Source organism: Taudactylus pleione, unplaced genomic scaffold (assembly GCF_031769625.1).
Source record: "Taudactylus pleione unplaced genomic scaffold, aTauple2 ptg000473l, whole genome shotgun sequence".
NCBI classification, from domain to species: Eukaryota; Metazoa; Chordata; class Amphibia; order Anura; family Myobatrachidae; genus Taudactylus; species Taudactylus pleione.
The window spans coordinates 7,344,867-7,368,521 of NW_028284875.1; the positions used below are offsets into that span (position 1 = coordinate 7,344,867).

At 34.2% G+C, this 23,655-nt stretch overlaps 8 non-coding genes across 8 annotated transcripts; all 8 read left to right on the plus strand.

Annotated features, from left to right (window-relative positions):
* The first annotated feature begins 3,580 nt into the window (after positions 1-3,580).
* On the plus strand, positions 3,581-3,673 carry TRNAI-UAU (transfer RNA isoleucine (anticodon UAU)). Its single transcript is given in 2 exon segments — positions 3,581-3,618; positions 3,638-3,673. It is a non-coding gene; the product is annotated as a tRNA-Ile (tRNA).
* A 2,877-nt stretch (positions 3,674-6,550) lies between these two features.
* On the plus strand, positions 6,551-6,643 carry TRNAI-UAU (transfer RNA isoleucine (anticodon UAU)). The gene is given in 2 exon segments: positions 6,551-6,588; positions 6,608-6,643. It is a non-coding gene; the product is annotated as a tRNA-Ile (tRNA).
* Positions 6,644-7,030: 387 nt separating this feature from the next.
* On the plus strand, positions 7,031-7,103 carry TRNAR-CCU (transfer RNA arginine (anticodon CCU)). Its single transcript has one exon. It is a non-coding gene; the product is annotated as a tRNA-Arg (tRNA).
* A 4,944-nt stretch (positions 7,104-12,047) lies between these two features.
* On the plus strand, positions 12,048-12,140 carry TRNAI-UAU (transfer RNA isoleucine (anticodon UAU)). Its single transcript is given in 2 exon segments — positions 12,048-12,085; positions 12,105-12,140. It is a non-coding gene; the product is annotated as a tRNA-Ile (tRNA).
* A 387-nt stretch (positions 12,141-12,527) lies between these two features.
* TRNAR-CCU (transfer RNA arginine (anticodon CCU)) lies at positions 12,528-12,600 on the plus strand. The gene has a single exon. It is a non-coding gene; the product is annotated as a tRNA-Arg (tRNA).
* A 4,920-nt stretch (positions 12,601-17,520) lies between these two features.
* Positions 17,521-17,613, plus strand: TRNAI-UAU (transfer RNA isoleucine (anticodon UAU)). Its single transcript is given in 2 exon segments — positions 17,521-17,558; positions 17,578-17,613. It is a non-coding gene; the product is annotated as a tRNA-Ile (tRNA).
* Positions 17,614-19,015: 1,402 nt separating this feature from the next.
* On the plus strand, positions 19,016-19,108 carry TRNAI-UAU (transfer RNA isoleucine (anticodon UAU)). The gene is given in 2 exon segments: positions 19,016-19,053; positions 19,073-19,108. It is a non-coding gene; the product is annotated as a tRNA-Ile (tRNA).
* Positions 19,109-19,495: 387 nt separating this feature from the next.
* TRNAR-CCU (transfer RNA arginine (anticodon CCU)) lies at positions 19,496-19,568 on the plus strand. Its single transcript has one exon. It is a non-coding gene; the product is annotated as a tRNA-Arg (tRNA).
* Positions 19,569-23,655: the final 4,087 nt, after the last annotated feature.

The window sequence follows — 23,655 nt, forward strand, 5'->3', positions numbered from 1 at the left end:
AAATGGCTTTCCTATATCGCAACAATTAATGATTATACTAATGAAAAAATCAGTTTCACACAAAGATGTTACTAAGCCCCAGTGGCCTAATGGATAAGCCAGGGTTTGTGGGTTCAAGTCCCATCTGGAGTGATAGGATTTATTTAATTAAAATAATTTTGAAGATGTTCCTTTTATTCTTGCTTCATTCTGCACAAATGGCTCCACCAGAAACTTTTATCTGCTTAACAATCCGGTACTGTTCAGCTTGCAAAATTATGGCCCAGTATCTAAAAGCAGACATTTATCCTAGTGAAATTGTGGATTAGTTTCCGGATAATTTTACTATCACCTGGGACAGTGGCTTCAAGTCCCATTTAGGATGCATGATCCTTTGTTGCTCATTCTCATTGTATAAGTTATGCTTTTTTCAATGCAGGTGACTGTCTTAATGGTATTGCATGAAATCCATATATACCAAAACATACCTATTAAGTTTTAATTGCAATTTAATATCAGAGTTTCTACTGTATTATTCTGCAGAAGCACTGTTTCATGTGCAAGGACACTGTGCCGAGAATTGTTATGGACATTGCTAACGTCAATCTCTTACTTGTTGAAACCTCATAACATAAGCTTCCCGATGAAAGACGTCCGTCAGATACCTTAAGGTTTCCGGGACATGTCGTGGAAGACCCAAAATGACTAACACCTAAGGGGGATCCCGGCGACACCTTTATCCTGTGGACCATTAAAGAACTCACCATTTGGTGATATATGCAGCTTTTTTTATATTTAAATTTGAGTGTGTTGTGTATTAATAAATGTGTGATAAATTTTTGACAATATTGCACTATTAGTCTCTTTATCCTCCTCTTTTTTGAGATACCAAGTATATGGAAGAAATTTCAGCTATACTTCCTATATCATCTGAGAGACTGAAGTCACTATTTGGTCTGGTTAGTACAATCACATTTCATGCTGGGATTTGTAAAGCAAAGAACACAAATAAATGGCTTTCCTATATCGCAACAATTAATGATTATACTAATGGAAAAATCAGTTTCATAGAAAGATGTTACTAAGCCCCACTGGCCTAATAGATAAGGCACTGGCCTCCAAAGACAGGGATTGTGGGTTCAAGTCCCATTTGGGACTTTATTTCATTAAAATAATTTTGGAGATGTTCCTTTTATTCTTGCTTCATACTGCACAAATGGCTCAACCAGAAACTTTTATCTGCTTAACAATCTGGTACTTTTCAGCTTGCAAAATTATGGCCCAGTATCTAAAAGCAGACATTCATCCTAATGACATTGTGGATTAGTTTCCTGAAGAGTTTACTATCACCTGGGACAGTGGCTTCAAGTCCCATCTAGGATGCATGTTCCTTTGTTGCTCATTCTCATGCTAGAAGTTATGATTTTTTTCAATGCAGGTGACTGTCTTAATGGTATTGCAGAAAATCCATATATACCAAAACATACCTATTAAGTTTTAATTGCAATTTTATATCAGAGTGGCTACAAAATAACAATGTCTATTGCAATTGCTGATGGGTTTCTTGAAGTTCTTTCATCCTTGTCTTCAAAAGGGTAATTTTCTGCCTTTTATATTTCTTTGGACACTGACTTTATTGACAATTTAGGTGCTACAGACAAAAAAACAATGTTTACCTTTAAATATAGAGCACAAGTGAGATTTAACTTATTTTTATTTAAAGATACTGCATTTTTTGGTAATATAGTGTATATTTTCCCTATGCAACATTAAAGTTACATATATCTATACCAAATATTATTTAAGATAAATAAACAGGAATTATTTTACAATTTTGATAATATTGAACTGTACAACAATGGCATGAATTCATTGCAATATACACCTATGGATACATAAAACTGGGCAATAACACAAATGCACAATATAATTGATTACCTTATGATTAGAATATTACTTTTATTAGGTACTTTAGTATTGGGTGCAGTAGTTTAGTGGATTTAAAAAGTAACTAATTTAAAATTAATAAACCAAGTTAATTTACTTAGTCAACTCGATGCTAAAATCACTCAACTAAAAATAATGCACTTTGACCATGCGCTCCTGTGGCACTATCGGTCAGCGCGCGGTACTTATAAGGCAGTGTCTGTTGAGCAATGCCGAGGTTGTGAGTTCAAGCCTCACCTGGAGCAAATGTAATTTTTTTACTAATGTCATCAGTTATTGATTATCATCTGCTACCTGAACATCCTGATATGAAGGCAGAAAAAAAACACAAACATGACTGTTTTTAAGGTACCAGTACACACAGCTGCTTTGGTTCATATGCACTGTAAACATTACTTTAGTTAGTCAACAAAATGGAATGCAAAAGACTACCTATTTATTGGTAAAAGAGTTGCATCAATCTGTTTTGCTGCAATGTAACATGAGGGTCCACACTATTTGGTCTGGTTAGTACAATCACATTTCATGCTGGGATTTGTAAAGCAAAGAACACAAATAAATGGCTTTCCTATATCGCAACAATTAATGATTATACTAATGAAAAACTCAGTTTCACACAAAGACGATACTAAGCCCCAGTGGCCTAATGGATAAGGCACTGGCCTCCTAAGCCAGGGATTGTGGCTTCAAGTCCCATCTTGGGTGATAGGATTTATTTCATTAAAATGATTTTGAAGATGTTCCTTTTATTCTTGCTTCATACTGCTCAAATGGCTCCACCAGAAACTTTTATCTGCTTAACAATCAGGTACTGTTCAGCTTGCAAAATTATGGCCCAGTATCTAAAAGCAGACATTCATCCTAATGACATTGTGGATTAGTTTCCTGAAAAGTTTACTATCACCTGGGACAGTGGCTTAAAGTCCCATCTAGGATGCATGTTCCTTTGTTGCTCATTCTCATCCTAGAAGTTATGCTTTTTTTCAATGCAGGTGACTGTCTTAATGGTATTGCAGAAAATCCATATATACCAAAACATACCTATTAAGTTTTAATTGCAATTTAATATCAGAGTGGCTACAAAATAACAATTTCTATTGCAATTGCTGATGGGTTTCTTGAAGTCCTTTCATCCATGTTATCAAAAGGGTAATTTTATGCCTTTTATATTTCTTTGGACACTGACTTTACTGACAATTTAGGTGCTACAGACCAAAAAAACAATGTTTACCTTTAAATATAGAGCACAAGTGAGATTTAACTTATTTTTAATTAAAGATTCTGCACTTTTTGGTATTATAGTGTATATTTTCCCTATGCAACATTAAAGTTACAAATATCTATAGCAAATATTATTTAAGATAAATAAACAGGAATTATTTTACAATTTTGATAATATTGAACTATACAACAATGGCATGAATTCATTGCAATATACACCTATGGATACATAAAACTGGGCAATAACACAAATGCACAATATAATTGATTACCTTATGATTAGAATATTACTTTTATTAGGTACTTTAGTATTGGGTGCAGTAGTTTAGTTGATTTAAAAAGTAACTAATTTAAAATTAATAAACCAAGTTAATTTACTTAGTCAACTCGATGCTAAAATCACTCAACTAAAAATAATGCACTTTGACCATGCGCTCCTGTGGCGCTATCGGTCAGCGCGCGGTACTTATGAGGCAGTGTCTGTTGAGCAATGCCGAGGTTGTGAGTTCAAGCCTCACCTGGAGCAAATGTAATTTTTTTACTAATGTCATCAGTTATTGATTATCATCTGCTACCTGAACATCCTGATATGAAGGCAGAAAAAAAACACAAACATGACTGTTTTTAAGGTACCAGTACACACAGCTGCTTTGGTTCATATGCACTGTAAACATTACTTTAGTTAGTCAACAAAATGGAATGCAAAAGACTACCTATTTATTGGTAAAAGAGTTGCATCAATCTGTTTTGCTGCAATGTAACATGAGGGTCCACACTATTTGGTCTGGTTAGTACAATCACATTTCATGCTGGGATTTGTAAAGCAAAGAACACAAATAAATGGCTTTCCTATATCGCAACAATTAATGATTATACTAATGAAAAACTCAGTTTCACACCAGTGGCCTAATGGATAAGGCACTGGCCTCCTAAGCCAGGGATTGTGGGTTCAAGTCCCATCTTGGGTGATAGGATTTATTTCATTAAAATGATTTTGAAGATGTTCCTTTTATTCTTGCTTCATACTGCTCAAATGGCTCCACCAGAAACTTTTATCTGCTTAACAATCAGGTACTGTTCAGCTTGCAAAATTATGGCCCAGTATCTAAAAGCAGACATTCATCCTAATGACATTGTGGATTAGTTTCCTGAAAAGTTTACTATCACCTGGGACAGTGGCTTAAAGTCCCATCTAGGATGCATGTTCCTTTGTTGCTCATTCTCATTCTAGAAGTTATGCTTTTTTTCAATGCAGGTGACTGTCTTAATGGTATTGCAGAAAATCCATATATACCAAAACATACCTATTAAGTTTTAATTGCAATTTAATATCAGAGTGGCTACAAAATAACAATTTCTATTGCAATTGCTGATGGGTTTCTTGAAGTCCTTTCATCCATGTCATCAAAAGGGTAATTTTCTGCCTTTTATATTTCTTTGGACACTGACTTTACTGACAATTTAGGTGCTACAGACCAAAAAAACAATGTTTACCTTTAAATATAGAGCACAACTGAGATTTAACTTATTTTTAATTAAAGATACTGCACTTTTTGGTATTATAGTGTATATTTTCCCTATGCAACATTAAAGTTACATATATCTATACCAAATATTATTTAAGATAAATAAACAGGAATTATTTTACAATTTTGATAATATTGTACTGTACAACAATGGCATGAATTCATTGCAATATACACCTATGGATACATAAAACTGTTCAATAACACAAATGCACAATATAATTGATTACCTTATGATTAGAATATTACTTTTATTAGGTACTTTAGTATTGGGTGCAGTAGTTTAGTGGATTTAAAAAGTAACTAATTTAAAATTAATAAACCAAGTTAATTTACTTAGTCAACTCGATGCTAAAATCACTCAACTAAAAATAATGCACTTTGACCATGCGCTCCTGTGGCGCTATCGGTCAGCGCGCGGTACTTATAAGGCAGTGTCTGTTGAGCAATGCCGAGGTTGTGAGTTCAAGCCTCTCCTGGAGCAAATGTAATTTTTTTACTAATGTCATCAGTTATTGATTATCATCTGCTACCTGAACATCCTGATATGAAGGCAGAAAAAAAACACAAACATGACTGTTTTTAAGGTACCAGTACACACAGCTGCTTTGGTTCATATGCACTGTAAACATTACTTTAGTTAGTCAACAAAATGGAATGCAAAAGACTACCTATTTATTGGTAAAAGAGTTGCATCAATCTGTTTTGCTGCAATGTAACATGAGGGTCCACACTATTAGGTCTGGTTAGTACAATCACATTTCATGCTGGGATTTGTAAAGCAAAGAACACAAATAAATGGCTTTCCTATATCGCAACAATTAATGATTATACTAATGAAAAAATCAGTTTCACACAAAGATGTTACTAAGCCCCAGTGGCCTAATGGATAAGCCAGGGTTTGTGGGTTCAAGTCCCATCTGGAGTGATAGGATTTATTTAATTAAAATAATTTTGAAGATGTTCCTTTTATTCTTGCTTCATTCTGCACAAATGGCTCCACCAGAAACTTTTATCTGCTTAACAATACGGTACTGTTCAGCTTGCAAAATTATGGCCCAGTATCTAAAAGCAGACATTTATCATAATGACATTGTGGATTAGATTCCTGAAAAGTTTACTATCACCTGGGACAGTGGCTTAAAGTCCCATCTAGGATGCATGTTCCTTTGTTGCTCATTCTCATTCTAGAAGTTATGCTTTTTTTCAATGCAGGTGACTGTCTTAATGGTATTGCAGAAATTCCATATATACCAAAACATACCTATTAAGTTTTAATTGCAATTTAATATCAGAGTGGCTTCAAAATAACAATGTCTATTGCAATTGCTGATGGGTTTCTTGAAGTCAATTCATCCTTGTCATCAAAAGGGTAATTTTCTGCTTTTTATATTTCTTTGGACACTCACTTTACTGACAATATAGGTGCTACAGACCAAAAAATCAATGTTTACCTTTAAATATAGAGCACAAGTGAGATTTAACTTATTTTTAATTAAAGATACTGCACTTTTTGGTATTATAGTGTATATTTTCCCTATGCAACATTAAATTTACAAATATCTATAGCAAATAATATTTAAGATAAATAAACAGGAATTATTTTACAATTTTGATAATATTGAACTGTACAACAATGGCAAAAATTCATTGCAATATACACCTATGGATACATAAAACTGGGCAATAACACAAATGCACAATATAATTGATTACCTTATGATTAGAATATTACTTTTATTAGGTGCTTTAGTATTGGGTGCAGTAGTTTAGTGGATTTAAAAAGTAACTAATTTAAAATTAATAAACCAAGTTAATTTACTTAGTCAACTCGATGCTAAAATCACTCAACTAAAAATAATGCACTTTGACCATGCGCTCCTGTGGCGCTATCGGTCAGCGCGCGGTACTTATGAGGCAGTGTCTGTTGAGCAATGCCGAGGTTGTGAGTTCAAGCCTCACCTGGAGCAAATGTAATTTTTTTACTAATGTCATCAGTTATTGATTATCATCTGCTACCTGAACATCCTGATATGAAGGCAGAAAAAAAACACAAACATGACTGTTTTTAAGGTACCAGTACACACAGCTGCTTTGGTTCATATGCACTGTAAACATTACTTTAGTTAGTCAACAAAATGGAATGCAAAAGACTACCTATTTATTGGTAAAAGAGTTGCATCAATCTGTTTTGCTGCAATGTAACATGAGGGTCCACACTATTTGGTCTGGTTAGTACAATCACATTTCATGCTGGGATTTGTAAAGCAAAGAACACAAATAAATGGCTTTCCTATATCGCAACAATTAATGATTATACTAATGAAAAACTCAGTTTCACACAAAGACGATACTAAGCCCCAGTGGCCTAATGGATAAGGCACTGGCCTCCTAAGCCAGGGATTGTGGGTTCAAGTCCCATCTTGGGTGATAGGATTTATTTCATTAAAATGATTTTGAAGATGTTCCTTTTATTCTTGCTTCATACTGCTCAAATGGCTCCACCAGAAACTTTTATCTGCTTAACAATCAGGTACTGTTCAGCTTGCAAAATTATGGCCCAGTATCTAAAAGCAGACATTCATCCTAATGACATTGTGGATTAGTTTCCTGAAAAGTTTACTATCACCTGGGACAGTGGCTTAAAGTCCCATCTAGGATGCATGTTCCTTTGTTGCTCATTCTCATTCTAGAAGTTATGCTTTTTTTCAATGCAGGTGACTGTCTTAATGGTATTGCAGAAAATCCATATATACCAAAACATACCTATTAAGTTTTAATTGCAATTTAATATCAGAGTGGCTACAAAATAACAATTTCTATTGCAATTGCTGATGGGTTTCTTGAAGTCCTTTCATCCATGTCATCAAAAGGGTAATTTTCTGCCTTTTATATTTCTTTGGACACTGACTTTACTGACAATTTAGGTGCTACAGACCAAAAAAACAATGTTTACCTTTAAATATAGAGCACAACTGAGATTTAACTTATTTTTAATTAAAGATACTGCACTTTTTGGTATTATAGTGTATATTTTCCCTATGCAACATTAAAGTTACATATATCTATACCAAATATTATTTAAGATAAATAAACAGGAATTATTTTACAATTTTGATAATATTGTACTGTACAACAATGGCATGAATTCATTGCAATATACACCTATGGGTACATAAAACTGTTCAATAACACAAATGCACAATATAATTGATTACCTTATGATTAGAATATTACTTTTATTAGGTACTTTAGTATTGGGTGCAGTAGTTTAGTGGATTTAAAAAGTAACTAATTTAAAATTAATAAACCAAGTTAATTTACTTAGTCAACTCGATGCTAAAATCACTCAACTAAAAATAATGCACTTTGACCATGCGCTCCTGTGGCGCTATCGGTCAGCGCGCGGTACTTATAAGGCAGTGTCTGTTGAGCAATGCCGAGGTTGTGAGTTCAAGCCTCTCCTGGAGCAAATGTAATTTTTTTACTAATGTCATCAGTTATTGATTATCATCTGCTACCTGAACATCCTGATATGAAGGCAGAAAAAAAACACAAACATGACTGTTTTTAAGGTACCAGTACACACAGCTGCTTTGGTTCATATGCACTGTAAACATTACTTTAGTTAGTCAACAAAATGGAATGCAAAAGACTACCTATTTATTGGTAAAAGAGTTGCATCAATCTGTTTTGCTGCAATGTAACATGAGGGTCCACACTATTAGGTCTGGTTAGTACAATCACATTTCATGCTGGGATTTGTAAAGCAAAGAACACAAATAAATGGCTTTCCTATATCGCAACAATTAATGATTATACTAATGAAAAAATCAGTTTCACACAAAGATGTTACTAAGCCCCAGTGGCCTAATGGATAAGCCAGGGTTTGTGGGTTCAAGTCCCATCTGGAGTGATAGGATTTATTTAATTAAAATAATTTTGAAGATGTTCCTTTTATTCTTGCTTCATTCTGCACAAATGGCTCCACCAGAAACTTTTATCTGCTTAACAATACGGTACTGTTCAGCTTGCAAAATTATGGCCCAGTATCTAAAAGCAGACATTTATCATAATGACATTGTGGATTAGATTCCTGAAAAGTTTACTATCACCTGGGACAGTGGCTTAAAGTCCCATCTAGGATGCATGTTCCTTTGTTGCTCATTCTCATTCTAGAAGTTATGCTTTTTTTCAATGCAGGTGACTGTCTTAATGGTATTGCAGAAATTCCATATATACCAAAACATACCTATTAAGTTTTAATTGCAATTTAATATCAGAGTGGCTTCAAAATAACAATGTCTATTGCAATTGCTGATGGGTTTCTTGAAGTCAATTCATCCTTGTCATCAAAAGGGTAATTTTCTGCTTTTTATATTTCTTTGGACACTCACTTTACTGACAATATAGGTGCTACAGACCAAAAAATCAATGTTTACCTTTAAATATAGAGCACAAGTGAGATTTAACTTATTTTTAATTAAAGATACTGCACTTTTTGGTATTATAGTGTATATTTTCCCTATGCAACATTAAATTTACAAATATCTATAGCAAATAATATTTAAGATAAATAAACAGGAATTATTTTACAATTTTGATAATATTGAACTGTACAACAATGGCAAAAATTCATTGCAATATACACCTATGGATACATAAAACTGGGCAATAACACAAATGCACAATATAATTGATTACCTTATGATTAGAATATTACTTTTATTAGGTGCTTTAGTATTGGGTGCAGTAGTTTAGTGGATTTAAAAAGTAACTAATTTAAAATTAATAAACCAAGTTAATTTACTTAGTCAACTCGATGCTAAAATCACTCAACTAAAAATAATGCGCTTTGACCATGTGCTTCTGTGGGGCAATCGGTCTGCGCGCGGTACTTATAAGACAGTATCTGTTGAGCAATGCCGAGGTTGTGAGTTCAAGCCTCACCTGGAGCAAATGTAATTTTTTTTCTAATGTCATCAGTTAATGATTATCATCTGCTACCTGAACATCCTGATATGAAGGCAGAAAAAAACCCACAAACATGACTGTTTTTAAGGTACCAGTACACACAGCTGCTTTGGTTCATATGCACTGTAAACATTACTTTAGTTAGTCAACAAAATGGAATGCAAAAGACTACCTCTTTATTGGTAAAAGAGTTGCATCAATCTGTTTTGCTGCAATGTAACATGAGGGTCCACACTATTAGGTCTGGATAGTACAATCACATTTCATGCTGGGATTTGTAAAGCAAAGAACACAAATAATCGGCTTTCCTATATCGCAACAATTAATGATTATACTAATGAAAAAATCAGTTTCACACAATGATATTACTAAGCCCCAGTGGCCTAATGGATAAGGCACTGGCCTCATAAGCTGTGGATTCCTGGTTCAAGTCCCATATGGGGTGATAGTCTTTATTTCATCCATATAATTATTGGAGATGTTCCTTTTATTCTTGCTTGAGACTGCACAAATGGCTCCACCAGAAACTTTTATCTGCTTAACATTCCGGTCCTGTTCAGCTTGCAAAATTATGGCCCAGTATCTAAAAGCAGACATTTATCCTAGTGAAATTGTGGATTAGTTTCCGGATAATTTTACTATCACCTGGGACAGTGGCTTCAAGTCCCATTTAGGATGCATGATCCTTTGTTGCTCATTCTCATTGTATAAGTTATGCTTTTTTCAATGCAGGTGACTGTCTTAATGGTATTGCATGAAATCCATATATACCAAAACATACCTATTAAGTTTTAATTGCAATTTAATATCAGAGTTTCTACTGTATTATTCTGCAGAAGCACTGTTTCATGTGCAAGGACACTGTGCCGAGAATTGTTATGGACATTGCTAACGTCAATCTCTTACTTGTTGAAACCTCATAACATAAGCTTCCCGATGAAAGACGTCCGTCAGATACCTTAAGGTTTCCGGGACATGTCGTGGAAGACCCAAAATGACTAACACCTAAGGGGGATCCCGGCGACACCTTTATCCTGTGGACCATTAAAGAACTCACCATTTGGTGATATATGCAGCTTTTTTTATATTTAAATGTGAGTGTGTTGTGTATTAATAAATGTGTGATAAATTTTTGACAATATTGCACTATTAGTCTCTTTATCCTCCTCTTTTTTGAGATACCAAGTATATGGAAGAAATTTCAGCTATACTTCCTATATCATCTGAGAGACTGAAGTCACTATTTGGTCTGGTTAGTACAATCACATTTCATGCTGGGATTTGTAAAGCAAAGAACACAAATAAATGGCTTTCCTATATCGCAACAATTAATGATTATACTAATGAAAAACTCAGTTTCACACAAAGACGATACTAAGCCCCAGTGGCCTAATGGATAAGGCACTGGCCTCCTAAGCCAGGGATTGTGGCTTCAAGTCCCATCTTGGGTGATAGGATTTATTTCATTAAAATGATTTTGAAGATGTTCCTTTTATTCTTGCTTCATACTGCTCAAATGGCTCCACCAGAAACTTTTATCTGCTTAACAATCAGGTACTGTTCAGCTTGCAAAATTATGGCCCAGTATCTAAAAGCAGACATTCATCCTAATGACATTGTGGATTAGTTTCCTGAAAAGTTTACTATCACCTGGGACAGTGGCTTAAAGTCCCATCTAGGATGCATGTTCCTTTGTTGCTCATTCTCATTCTAGAAGTTATGCTTTTTTTCAATGCAGGTGACTGTCTTAATGGTATTGCAGAAAATCCATATATACCAAAACATACCTATTAAGTTTTAATTGCAATTTTATATCAGAGTGGCTACAAAATAACAATTTCTATTGCAATTGCTGATGGGTTTCTTGAAGTCCTTTCATCCATGTTATCAAAAGGGTAATTTTCTGCCTTTTATATTTCTTTGGACACTGACTTTACTGACAATTTAGGTGCTACAGACCAAAAAAACAATGTTTACCTTTAAATATAGAGCACAAGTGAGATTTAACTTATTTTTAATTAAAGATTCTGCACTTTTTGGTATTATAGTGTATATTTTCCCTATGCAACATTAAAGTTACAAATATCTATAGCAAATATTATTTAAGATAAATAAACAGGAATTATTTTACAATTTTGATAATATTGAACTATACAACAATGGCATGAATTCATTGCAATATACACCTATGGATACATAAAACTGGGCAATAACACAAATGCACAATATAATTGATTACCTTATGATTAGAATATTACTTTTATTAGGTACTTTAGTATTGGGTGCAGTAGTTTAGTTGATTTAAAAAGTAACTAATTTAAAATTAATAAACCAAGTTAATTTACTTAGTCAACTCGATGCTAAAATCACTCAACTAAAAATAATGCACTTTGACCATGCGCTCCTGTGGCGCTATCGGTCAGCGCGCGGTACTTATGAGGCAGTGTCTGTTGAGCAATGCCGAGGTTGTGAGTTCAAGCCTCACCTGGAGCAAATGTAATTTTTTTACTAATGTCATCAGTTATTGATTATCATCTGCTACCTGAACAACCTGATATGAAGGCAGAAAAAAAACACAAACATGACTGTTTTTAAGGTACCAGTACACACAGCTGCTTTGGTTCATATGCACTGTAAACATTACTTTAGTTAGTCAACAAAATGGAATGCAAAAGACTACCTATTTATTGGTAAAAGAGTTGCATCAATCTGTTTTGCTGCAATGTAACATGAGGGTCCACACTTTTTGGTCTGGTTAGTACAATCACATTTCATGCTGGGATTTGTAAAGCAAAGAACACAAATAAATGGCTTTCCTATATCGCAACAATTAATGATTATACTAATGAAAAACTCAGTTTCACACAAAGACGATACTAAGCCCCAGTGGCCTAATGGATAAGGCACTGGCCTCCTAAGCCAGGGATTGTGGGTTCAAGTCCCATCTTGGGTGATAGGATTTATTTCATTAAAATGATTTTGAAGATGTTCCTTTTATTCTTGCTTCATACTGCTCAAATGGCTCCACCAGAAACTTTTATCTGCTTAACAATCAGGTACTGTTCAGCTTGCAAAATTATGGCCCAGTATCTAAAAGCAGACATTCATCCTAATGACATTGTGGATTAGTTTCCTGAAAAGTTTACTATCACCTGGGACAGTGGCTTAAAGTCCCATCTAGGATGCATGTTCCTTTGTTGCTCATTCTCATTCTAGAAGTTATGCTTTTTTTCAATGCAGGTGACTGTCTTAATGGTATTGCAGAAAATCCATATATACCAAAACATACCTATTAAGTTTTAATTGCAATTTAATATCAGAGTGGCTACAAAATAACAATTTCTATTGCAATTGCTGATGGGTTTCTTGAAGTCCTTTCATCCATGTCATCAAAAGGGTAATTTTCTGCCTTTTATATTTCTTTGGACACTGACTTTACTGACAATTTAGGTGCTACAGACCAAAAAAACAATGTTTACCTTTAAATATAGAGCACAACTGAGATTTAACTTATTTTTAATTAAAGATACTGCACTTTTTGGTATTATAGTGTATATTTTCCCTATGCAACATTAAAGTTACATATATCTATACCAAATATTATTTAAGATAAATAAACAGGAATTATTTTACAATTTTGATAATATTGTACTGTACAACAATGGCATGAATTCATTGCAATATACACCTATGGATACATAAAACTGTTCAATAACACAAATGCACAATATAATTGATTACCTTATGATTAGAATATTACTTTTATTAGGTACTTTAGTATTGGGTGCAGTAGTTTAGTGGATTTAAAAAGTAACTAATTTAAAATTAATAAACCAAGTTAATTTACTTAGTCAACTCGATGCTAAAATCACTCAACTAAAAATAATGCACTTTGACCATGCGCTCCTGTGGCGCTATCGGTCAGCGCGCGGTACTTATAAGGCAGTGTCTGTTGAGCAATGCCGAGGTTGTGAGTTCAAGCCTCTCCTGGAGCAAATGTAATTTTTTTACTAATGTCATCAGTTATTGATTATCATCTGCTACCTGAACATCCTGATATGAAGGCAGAAAAAAAACACAAACATGACTGTTTTTAAGGTACCAGTACACACAGCTGCTTTGGTTCATATGCACTGTAAACATTACTTTAGTTAGTCAACAAAATGGAATGCAAAAGACTACCTATTTATTGGTAAAAGAGTTGCATCAATCTGTTTTGCTGCAATGTAACATGAGGGTCCACACTATTAGGTCTGGTTAGTACAATCACATTTCATGCTGGGATTTGTAAAGCAAAGAACACAAATAAATGGCTTTCCTATATCGCAACAATTAATGATTATACTAATGAAAAAATCAGTTTCACACAAAGATGTTACTAAGCCCCAGTGGCCTAATGGATAAGCCAGGGTTTGTGGGTTCAAGTCCCATCTGGAGTGATAGGATTTATTTAATTAAAATAATTTTGAAGATGTTCCTTTTATTCTTGCTTCATTCTGCACAAATGGCTCCACCAGAAACTTTTATCTGCTTAACAATACGGTACTGTTCAGCTTGCAAAATTATGGCCCAGTATCTAAAAGCAGACATTTATCATAATGACATTGTGGATTAGATTCCTGAAAAGTTTACTATCACCTGGGACAGTGGCTTAAAGTCCCATCTAGGATGCATGTTCCTTTGTTGCTCATTCTCATTCTAGAAGTTATGCTTTTTTTCAATGCAGGTGACTGTCTTAATGGTATTGCAGAAAATCCATATATACCAAAACATACCTATTAAGTTTTAATTGCAATTTAATATCAGAGTGGCTTCAAAATAACAATGTCTATTGCAATTGCTGATGGGTTTCTTGAAGTCAATTCATCCTTGTCATCAAAAGGGTAATTTTCTGCTTTTTATATTTCTTTGGACACTCACTTTACTGACAATATAGGTGCTACAGACCAAAAAATCAATGTTTACCTTTAAATATAGAGCACAAGTGAGATTTAACTTATTTTTAATTAAAGATACTGCACTTTTTGGTATTATAGTGTATATTTTCCCTATGCAACATTAAATTTACAAATATCTATAGCAAATAATATTTAAGATAAATAAACAGGAATTATTTTACAATTTTGATAATATTGAACTGTACAACAATGGCAAAAATTCATTGCAATATACACCTATGGATACATAAAACTGGGCAATAACACAAATGCACAATATAATTGATTACCTTATGATTAGAATATTACTTTTATTAGGTGCTTTAGTATTGGGTGCAGTAGTTTAGTGGATTTAAAAAGTAACTAATTTAAAATTAATAAACCAAGTTAATTTACTTAGTCAACTCGATGCTAAAATCACTCAACTAAAAATAATGCGCTTTGACCATGTGCTTCTGTGGGGCAATCGGTCTGCGCGCGGTACTTATAAGACAGTATCTGTTGAGCAATGCCGAGGTTGTGAGTTCAAGCCTCACCTGGAGCAAATGTAATTTTTTTTCTAATGTCATCAGTTAATGATTATCATCTGCTACCTGAACATCCTGATATGAAGGCAGAAAAAAACCCACAAACATGACTGTTTTTAAGGTACCAGTACACACAGCTGCTTTGGTTCATATGCACTGTAAACATTACTTTAGTTAGTCAACAAAATGGAATGCAAAAGACTACCTCTTTATTGGTAAAAGAGTTGCATCAATCTGTTTTGCTGCAATGTAACATGAGGGTCCACACTATTAGGTCTGGATAGTACAATCACATTTCATGCTGGGATTTGTAAAGCAAAGAACACAAATAATCGGCTTTCCTATATCGCAACAATTAATGATTATACTAATGAAAAAATCAGTTTCACACAATGATATTACTAAGCCCCAGTGGAATAATGGATAAGGCACTGGCCTCATAAGCTGTGGATTCCTGGTTCAAGTCCCATATGGGGTGATAGTCTTTATTTCATCCATATAATTATTGGAGATGTTCCTTTTATTCTTGCTTGAGACTGCACAAATGGCTCCACCAGAAACTTTTATCTGCTTAACAATCCGGTCCTGTTCAGCTTGCAAAATTATGGCCCAGTATCTAAAAGCAGACATTTATCCTAGTGAAATTGTGGATTAGTTTCCGGATAATTTTACTATCACCTGGGACAGTGGCTTCAAGTCCCATTTAGGATGCATGATCCTTTGTTGCTCATTCTCATTGTATAAGTTATGCTTTTTTCAATGCAGGTGACTGTCTTAATGGTATTGCATGAAATCCATATATACCAAAACATACCTATTAAGTTTTAATTGCAATTTAATATCAGAGTTTCTACTGTATTATTCTGCAGAAGCACTGTTTCATGTGCAAGGACACTGTGCCGAGAATTGTTATGGACATTGCTAACGTCAATCTCTTACTTGTTGAAACCTCATAACATAAGCTTCCCGATGAAAGACGTCCGTCAGATACCTTAAGGTTTCCGGGACATGTCGTGGAAGACCCAAAATGACTAACACCTAAGGGGGATCCCGGCGACACCTTTATCCTGTGGACCATTAAAGAACTCACCATTTGGTGATATATGCAGCTTTTTTTATATTTAAATGTGAGTGTGTTGTGTATTAATAAATGTGTGATAAATTTTTGACAATATTGCACTATTAGTCTCTTTATCCTCCTCTTTTTTGAGATACCAAGTATATGGAAGAAATTTCAGCTATACTTCCTATATCATCTGAGAGACTGAAGTCACTATTTGGTCTGGTTAGTACAATCACATTTCATGCTGGGATTTGTAAAGCAAAGAACACAAATAAATGGCTTTCCTATATCGCAACAATTAATGATTATACTAATGAAAAACTCAGTTTCACACAAAGACGATACTAAGCCCCAGTGGCCTAATGGATAAGGCACTGGCCTCCTAAGCCAGGGATTGTGGCTTCAAGTCCCATCTTGGGTGATAGGATTTATTTCATTAAAATGATTTTGAAGATGTTCCTTTTATTCTTGCTTCATACTGCTCAAATGGCTCCACCAGAAACTTTTATCTGCTTAACAATCAGGTACTGTTCAGCTTGCAAAATTATGGCCCAGTATCTAAAAGCAGACATTCATCCTAATGACATTGTGGATTAGTTTCCTGAAAAGTTTACTATCACCTGGGACAGTGGCTTAAAGTCCCATCTAGGATGCATGTTCCTTTGTTGCTCATTCTCATTCTAGAAGTTATGCTTTTTTTCAATGCAGGTGACTGTCTTAATGGTATTGCAGAAAATCCATATATACCAAAACATACCTATTAAGTTTTAATTGCAATTTTATATCAGAGTGGCTACAAAATAACAATTTCTATTGCAATTGCTGATGGGTTTCTTGAAGTCCTATCATCCATGTTATCAAAAGGGTAATTTTCTGCCTTTTATATTTCTTTGGACACTGACTTTACTGACAATTTAGGTGCTACAGACCAAAAAAACAATGTTTACCTTTAAATATAGAGCACAAGTGAGATTTAACTTATTTTTAATTAAAGATTCTGCACTTTTTGGTATTATAGTGTATATTTTCCCTATGCAACATTAAAGTTACAAATATCTATAGCAAATATTATTTAAGATAAATAAACAGGAATTATTTTACAACAATGGCATGAATTCATTGCAATATACACCTATGGATACATAAAACTGGGCAATAACACAAATGCACAATATAATTGATTACCTTATGATTAGAATATTACTTTTATTAGGTACTTTAGTATTGGGTGCAGTAGTTTAGTGGATTTAAAAAGTAACTAATTTAAAATTAATAAACCAAGTTAATTTACTTAGTCAACTCGATGCTAAAATCACTCAACTAAAAATAATGCACTTTGACCATGAGCTCCTGTGGCGCTATCGGTCAGCGCGCGGTACTTATAAGGCAGTGTCTGTTGAGCAATGCCGAGGTTGTGAGTTCAAGCCTCACCTGGAGCAAATGTAATTTTTTTACTAATGTTATTGATTATCATCTGCTACCTGAACATCCTGATATGAAGGCAGAAAAAAAACACAAACATGACTGTTTTTAAGGTACCAGTACACACAGCTGCTTTGGTTCATATGCACTGTAAACATTACTTTAGTTAGTCAACAAAATGGAATGCAAAAGACTACCTATTTATTGGTAAAAGAGTTGCATCAATCTGTTTTGCTGCAATGTAACATGAGGGTCCACACTATTTGGTCTGGTTAGTACAATCACATTTCATGCTGGGATTTGTAAAGCAAAGAACACAAATAAATGGCTTTCCTATATCGCAACAATTAATGATTATACTAATGAAAAACTCAGTTTCACACAAAGACGATACTAAGCCCCAGTGGCCTAATGGATAAGGCACTGGCCTCCTAAGCCAGGGATTGTGGCTTCAAGTCCCATCTTGGGTGATAGGATTTATTTCATTAAAATGATTTTGAAGATGTTCCTTTTATTCTTGCTTCATACTGCTCAAATGGCTCCACCAGAAACTTTTATCTGCTTAACAATCAGGTACTGTTCAGCTTGCAAAATTATGGCCCAGTATCTAAAAGCAGACATTCATCCTAATGACATTGTGGATTAGTTTCCTGAAAAGTTTACTATCACCTGGGACAGTGGCTTAAAGTCCCATCTAGGATGCATGTTCCTTTGTTGCTCATTCTCATCCTAGAAGTTATGCTTTTTTTCAATGCAGGTGACTGTCTTAATGGTATTGCAGAAAATCCATATATACCAAAACATACCTATTAAGTTTTAATTGCAATTTAATATCAGAGTGGCTACAAAATAACAATTTCTATTGCAATTGCTGATGGGTTTCTTGAAGTCCTTTCATCCATGTTATCAAAAGGGTAATTTTCTGCCTTTTATATTTCTTTGGACACTGACTTTACTGACAATTTAGGTGCTACAGACCAAAAAAACAATGTTTACCTTTAAATATAGAGCACAAGTGAGATTTAACTTATTTTTAATTAAAGATTCTGCACTTTTTGGTATTATAGTGTATATTTTCCCTATGCAACATTAAAGTTACAAATATCTATAGCAAATATTATTTAAGATAAATAAACAGGAATTATTTTACAATTTTGATAATATTGAACTATACAACAACGGCATGAATTCATTGCAATATACACCTATGGATACATAAAACTGGGCAATAACACAAATGCACAATATAATTGATTACCTTATGATTAGAATATTACTTTTATTAGGTACTTTAGTATTGGGTGCAGTAGTTTAGTTGATTTAAAAAGTAACTAATTTAAAATTAATAAACCAAGTTAATTTACTTAGTCAACTCGATGCTAAAATCACTCAACTAAAAATAATGCACTTTGACCATGCGCTCCTGTGGCGCTATCGGTCAGCGCGCGGTACTTATGAGGCAGTGTCTGTTGAGCAATGCCGAGGTTGTGAGTTCAAGCCTCACCTGGAGCAAATGTAATTTTTTTACTAATGTCATCAGTTATTGATTATCATCTGCTACCTGAACATCCTGATATGAAGGCAGAAAAAAAACACAAACATGACTGTTTTTAAGGTACCAGTACACACAGCTGCTTTGGTTCATATGCACTGTAAACATTACTTTAGTTAGTCAACAAAATGGAATGCAAAAGACTACCTATTTATTGGTAAAAGAGTTGCATCAATCTGTTTTGCTGCAATGTAACATGAGGGTCCACACTATTTGGTCTGGTTAGTACAATCACATTTCATGCTGGGATTTGTAAAGCAAAGAACACAAATAAATGGCTTTCCTATATCGCAACAATTAATGATTATACTAATGAAAAACTCAGTTTCACACAAAGACGATACTAAGCCCCAGTGGCCTAATGGATAAGGCACTGGCCTCCTAAGCCAGGGATTGTGGGTTCAAGTCCCATCTTGGGTGATAGGATTTATTTCATTAAAATGATTTTGAAGATGTTCCTTTTATTCTTGCTTCATACTGCTCAAATGGCTCCACCAGAAACTTTTATCTGCTTAACAATCAGGTACTGTTCAGCTTGCAAAATTATGGCCCAGTATCTAAAAGCAGACATTCATCCTAATGACATTGTGGATTAGTTTCCTGAAAAGTTTACTATCACCTGGGACAGTGGCTTAAAGTCCCATCTAGGATGCATGTTCCTTTGTTGCTCATTCTCATTCTAGAAGTTATGCTTTTTTTCAATGCAGGTGACTGTCTTAATGGTATTGCAGAAAATCCATATATACCAAAACATACCTATTAAGTTTTAATTGCAATTTAATATCAGAGTGGCTACAAAATAACAATTTCTATTGCAATTGCTGATGGGTTTCTTGAAGTCCTTTCATCCATGTCATCAAAAGGGTAATTTTCTGCCTTTTATATTTCTTTGGACACTGACTTTACTGACAATTTAGGTGCTACAGACCAAAAAAAACAATGTTTACCTTTAAATATAGAGCACAACTGAGATTTAACTTATTTTTAATTAAAGATACTGCACTTTTTGGTATTATAGTGTATATTTTCCCTATGCAACATTAAAGTTACATATATCTATACCAAATATTATTTAAGATAAATAAACAGGAATTATTTTACAATTTTGATAATATTGTACTGTACAACAATGGCATGAATTCATTGCAATATACACCTATGGATACATAAAACTGTTCAATAACACAAATGCACAATATAATTGATTACCTTATGATTAGAATATTACTTTTATTAGGTACTTTAGTATTGGGTGCAGTAGTTTAGTGGATTTAAAAAGTAACTAATTTAAAATTAATAAACCAAGTTAATTTACTTAGTCAACTCGATGCTAAAATCACTCAACTAAAAATAATGCACTTTGACTATGCGCTCCTGTGGCGCTATCGGTCAGCGCGCGGTACTTATAAGGCAGTGTCTGTTGAGCAATGCCGAGGTTGTGAGTTCAAGCCTCTCCTGGAGCAAATGTAATTTTTTTACTAATGTCATCAGTTATTGATTATCATCTGCTACCTGAACATCCTGATATGAAGGCAGAAAAAAAACACAAACATGACTGTTTTTAAGGTACCAGTACACACAGCTGCTTTGGTTCATATGCACTGTAAACATTACTTTAGTTAGTCAACAAAATGGAATGCAAAAGACTACCTATTTATTGGTAAAAGAGTTGCATCAATCTGTTTTGCTGCAATGTAACATGAGGGTCCACACTATTAGGTCTGGTTAGTACAATCACATTTCATGCTGGGATTTGTAAAGCAAAGAACACAAATAAATGGCTTTCCTATATCACAACAATTAATGATTATACTAATGAAAAAATCAGTTTCACACAAAGATGTTACTAAGCCCCAGTGGCCTAATGGATAAGCCAGGGTTTGTGGGTTCAAGTCCCATCTGGAGTGATAGGATTTATTTAATTAAAATAATTTTGAAGATGTTCCTTTTATTCTTGCTTCATTCTGCACAAATGGCTCCACCAGAAACTTTTATCTGCTTAACAATCCGGTACTGTTCAGCTTGCAAAATTATGGCCCAGTATCTAAAAGCAGACATTTATCATAATGACATTGTGGATTAGATTCCTGAAAAGTTTACTATCACCTGGGACAGTGGCTTAAAGTCCCATCTAGGATGCATGTTCCTTTGTTGCTCATTCTCATTCTAGAAGTTATGCTTTTTTTCAATGCAGGTGACTGTCTTAATGGTATTGCAGAAATTCCATATATACCAAAACATACCTATTAAGTTTTAATTGCAATTTAATATCAGAGTGGCTTCAAAATAACAATGTCTATTGCAATTGCTGATGGGTTTCTTGAAGTCAATTCATCCTTGTCATCAAAAGGGTAATTTTCTGCTTTTTATATTTCTTTGGACACTCACTTTACTGACAATATAGGTGCTACAGACCAAAAAATCAATGTTTACCTTTAAATATAGAGCACAAGTGAGATTTAACTTATTTTTAATTAAAGATACTGCACTTTTTGGTATTATAGTGTATATTTTCCCTATGCAACATTAAATTTACAAATATCTATAGCAAATAATATTTAAGATAAATAAACAGGAATTATTTTACAATTTTGATAATATTGAACTGTACAACAATGGCAAAAATTCATTGCAATATACACCTATGGATACATAAAACTGGGCAATAACACAAATGCACAATATAATTGATTACCTTATGATTAGAATATTACTTTTATTAGGTGCTTTAGTATTGGGTGCAGTAGTTTAGTGGATTTAAAAAGTAACTAATTTAAAATTAATAAACCAAGTTAATTTACTTAGTCAACTCGATGCTAAAATCACTCAACTAAAAATAATGCGCTTTGACCATGTGCTCCTGTGGGGCAATCGGTCTGCGCGCGGTACTTATAAGACAGTATCTGTTGAGCAATGCCGAGGTTGTGAGTTCAAGCCTCACCTGGAGCAAATGTAATTTTTTTTCTAATGTCATCAGTTAATGATTATCATCTGCTACCTGAACATCCTGATATGAAGGCAGAAAAAAACCCACAAACATGACTGTTTTTAAGGTACCAGTACACACAGCTGCTTTGGTTCATATGCACTGTAAACATTACTTTAGTTAGTCAACAAAATGGAATGCAAAAGACTACCTCTTTATTGGTAAAAGAGTTGCATCAATCTGTTTTGCTGCAATGTAACATGAGGGTCCACACTATTAGGTCTGGATAGTACAATCACATTTCATGCTGGGATTTGTAAAGCAAAGAACACAAATAATCGGCTTTCCTATATCGCAACAATTAATGATTATACTAATGAAAAAATCAGTTTCACACAATGATATTACTAAGCCCCAGTGGCCTAATGGATAAGGCACTGGCCTCATAAGCTGTGGATTCCTGGTTCAAGTCCCATATGGGGTGATAGTCTTTATTTCATCCATATAATTATTGGAGATGTTCCTTTTATTCTTGCTTGAGACTGCACAAATGGCTCCACCAGAAACTTTTATCTGCTTAACAATCCGGTCCTGTTCAGCTTGCAAAATTATGGCCCAGTATCTAAAAGCAGACATTTATCCTAGTGAAATTGTGGATTAGTTTCCGGATAATTTTACTATCACCTGGGACAGTGGCTTCAAGTCCCATTTAGGATGCATGATCCTTTGTTGCTCATTCTCATTGTATAAGTTATGCTTTTTTCAATGCAGGTGACTGTCTTAATGGTATTGCATGAAATCCATATATACCAAAACATACCTATTAAGTTTTAATTGCAATTTAATATCAGAGTTTCTACTGTATTATTCTGCAGAAGCACTGTTTCATGTGCAAGGACACTGTGCCGAGAATTGTTATGGACATTGCTAACGTCAATCTCTTACTTGTTGAAACCTCATAACATAAGCTTCCCGATGAAAGACGTCCGTCAGATACCTTAAGGTTTCCGGGACATGTCGTGGAAGACCCAAAATGACTAACACCTAAGGGGGATCCCGGCGACACCTTTATCCTGTGGACCATTAAAGAACTCACCATTTGGTGATATATGCAGCTTTTTTTATATTTAAATGTGAGTGTGTTGTGTATTAATAAATGTGTGATAAATTTTTGACAATATTGCACTATTAGTCTCTTTATCCTCCTCTTTTTTGAGATACCAAGTATATGGAAGAAATTTCAGCTATACTTCCTATATCATCTGAGAGACTGAAGTCACTATTTGGTCTGGTTAGTACAATCACATTTCATGCTGGGATTTGTAAAGCAAAGAACACAAATAAATGGCTTTCCTATATCGCAACAATTAATGATTATACTAATGGAAAAATCAGTTTCATAGAAAGATGTTACTAAGCCCCACTGGCCTAATAGATAAGGCACTGGCCTCCGAAGACAGGGATTGTGGGTTCAAGTCCCATTTGGGACTTTATTTCATTAAAATAATTTTGGAGATGTTCCTTTTATTCTTGCTTCATACTGCACAAATGGCTCAACCAGAAACTTTTATCTGCTTAACA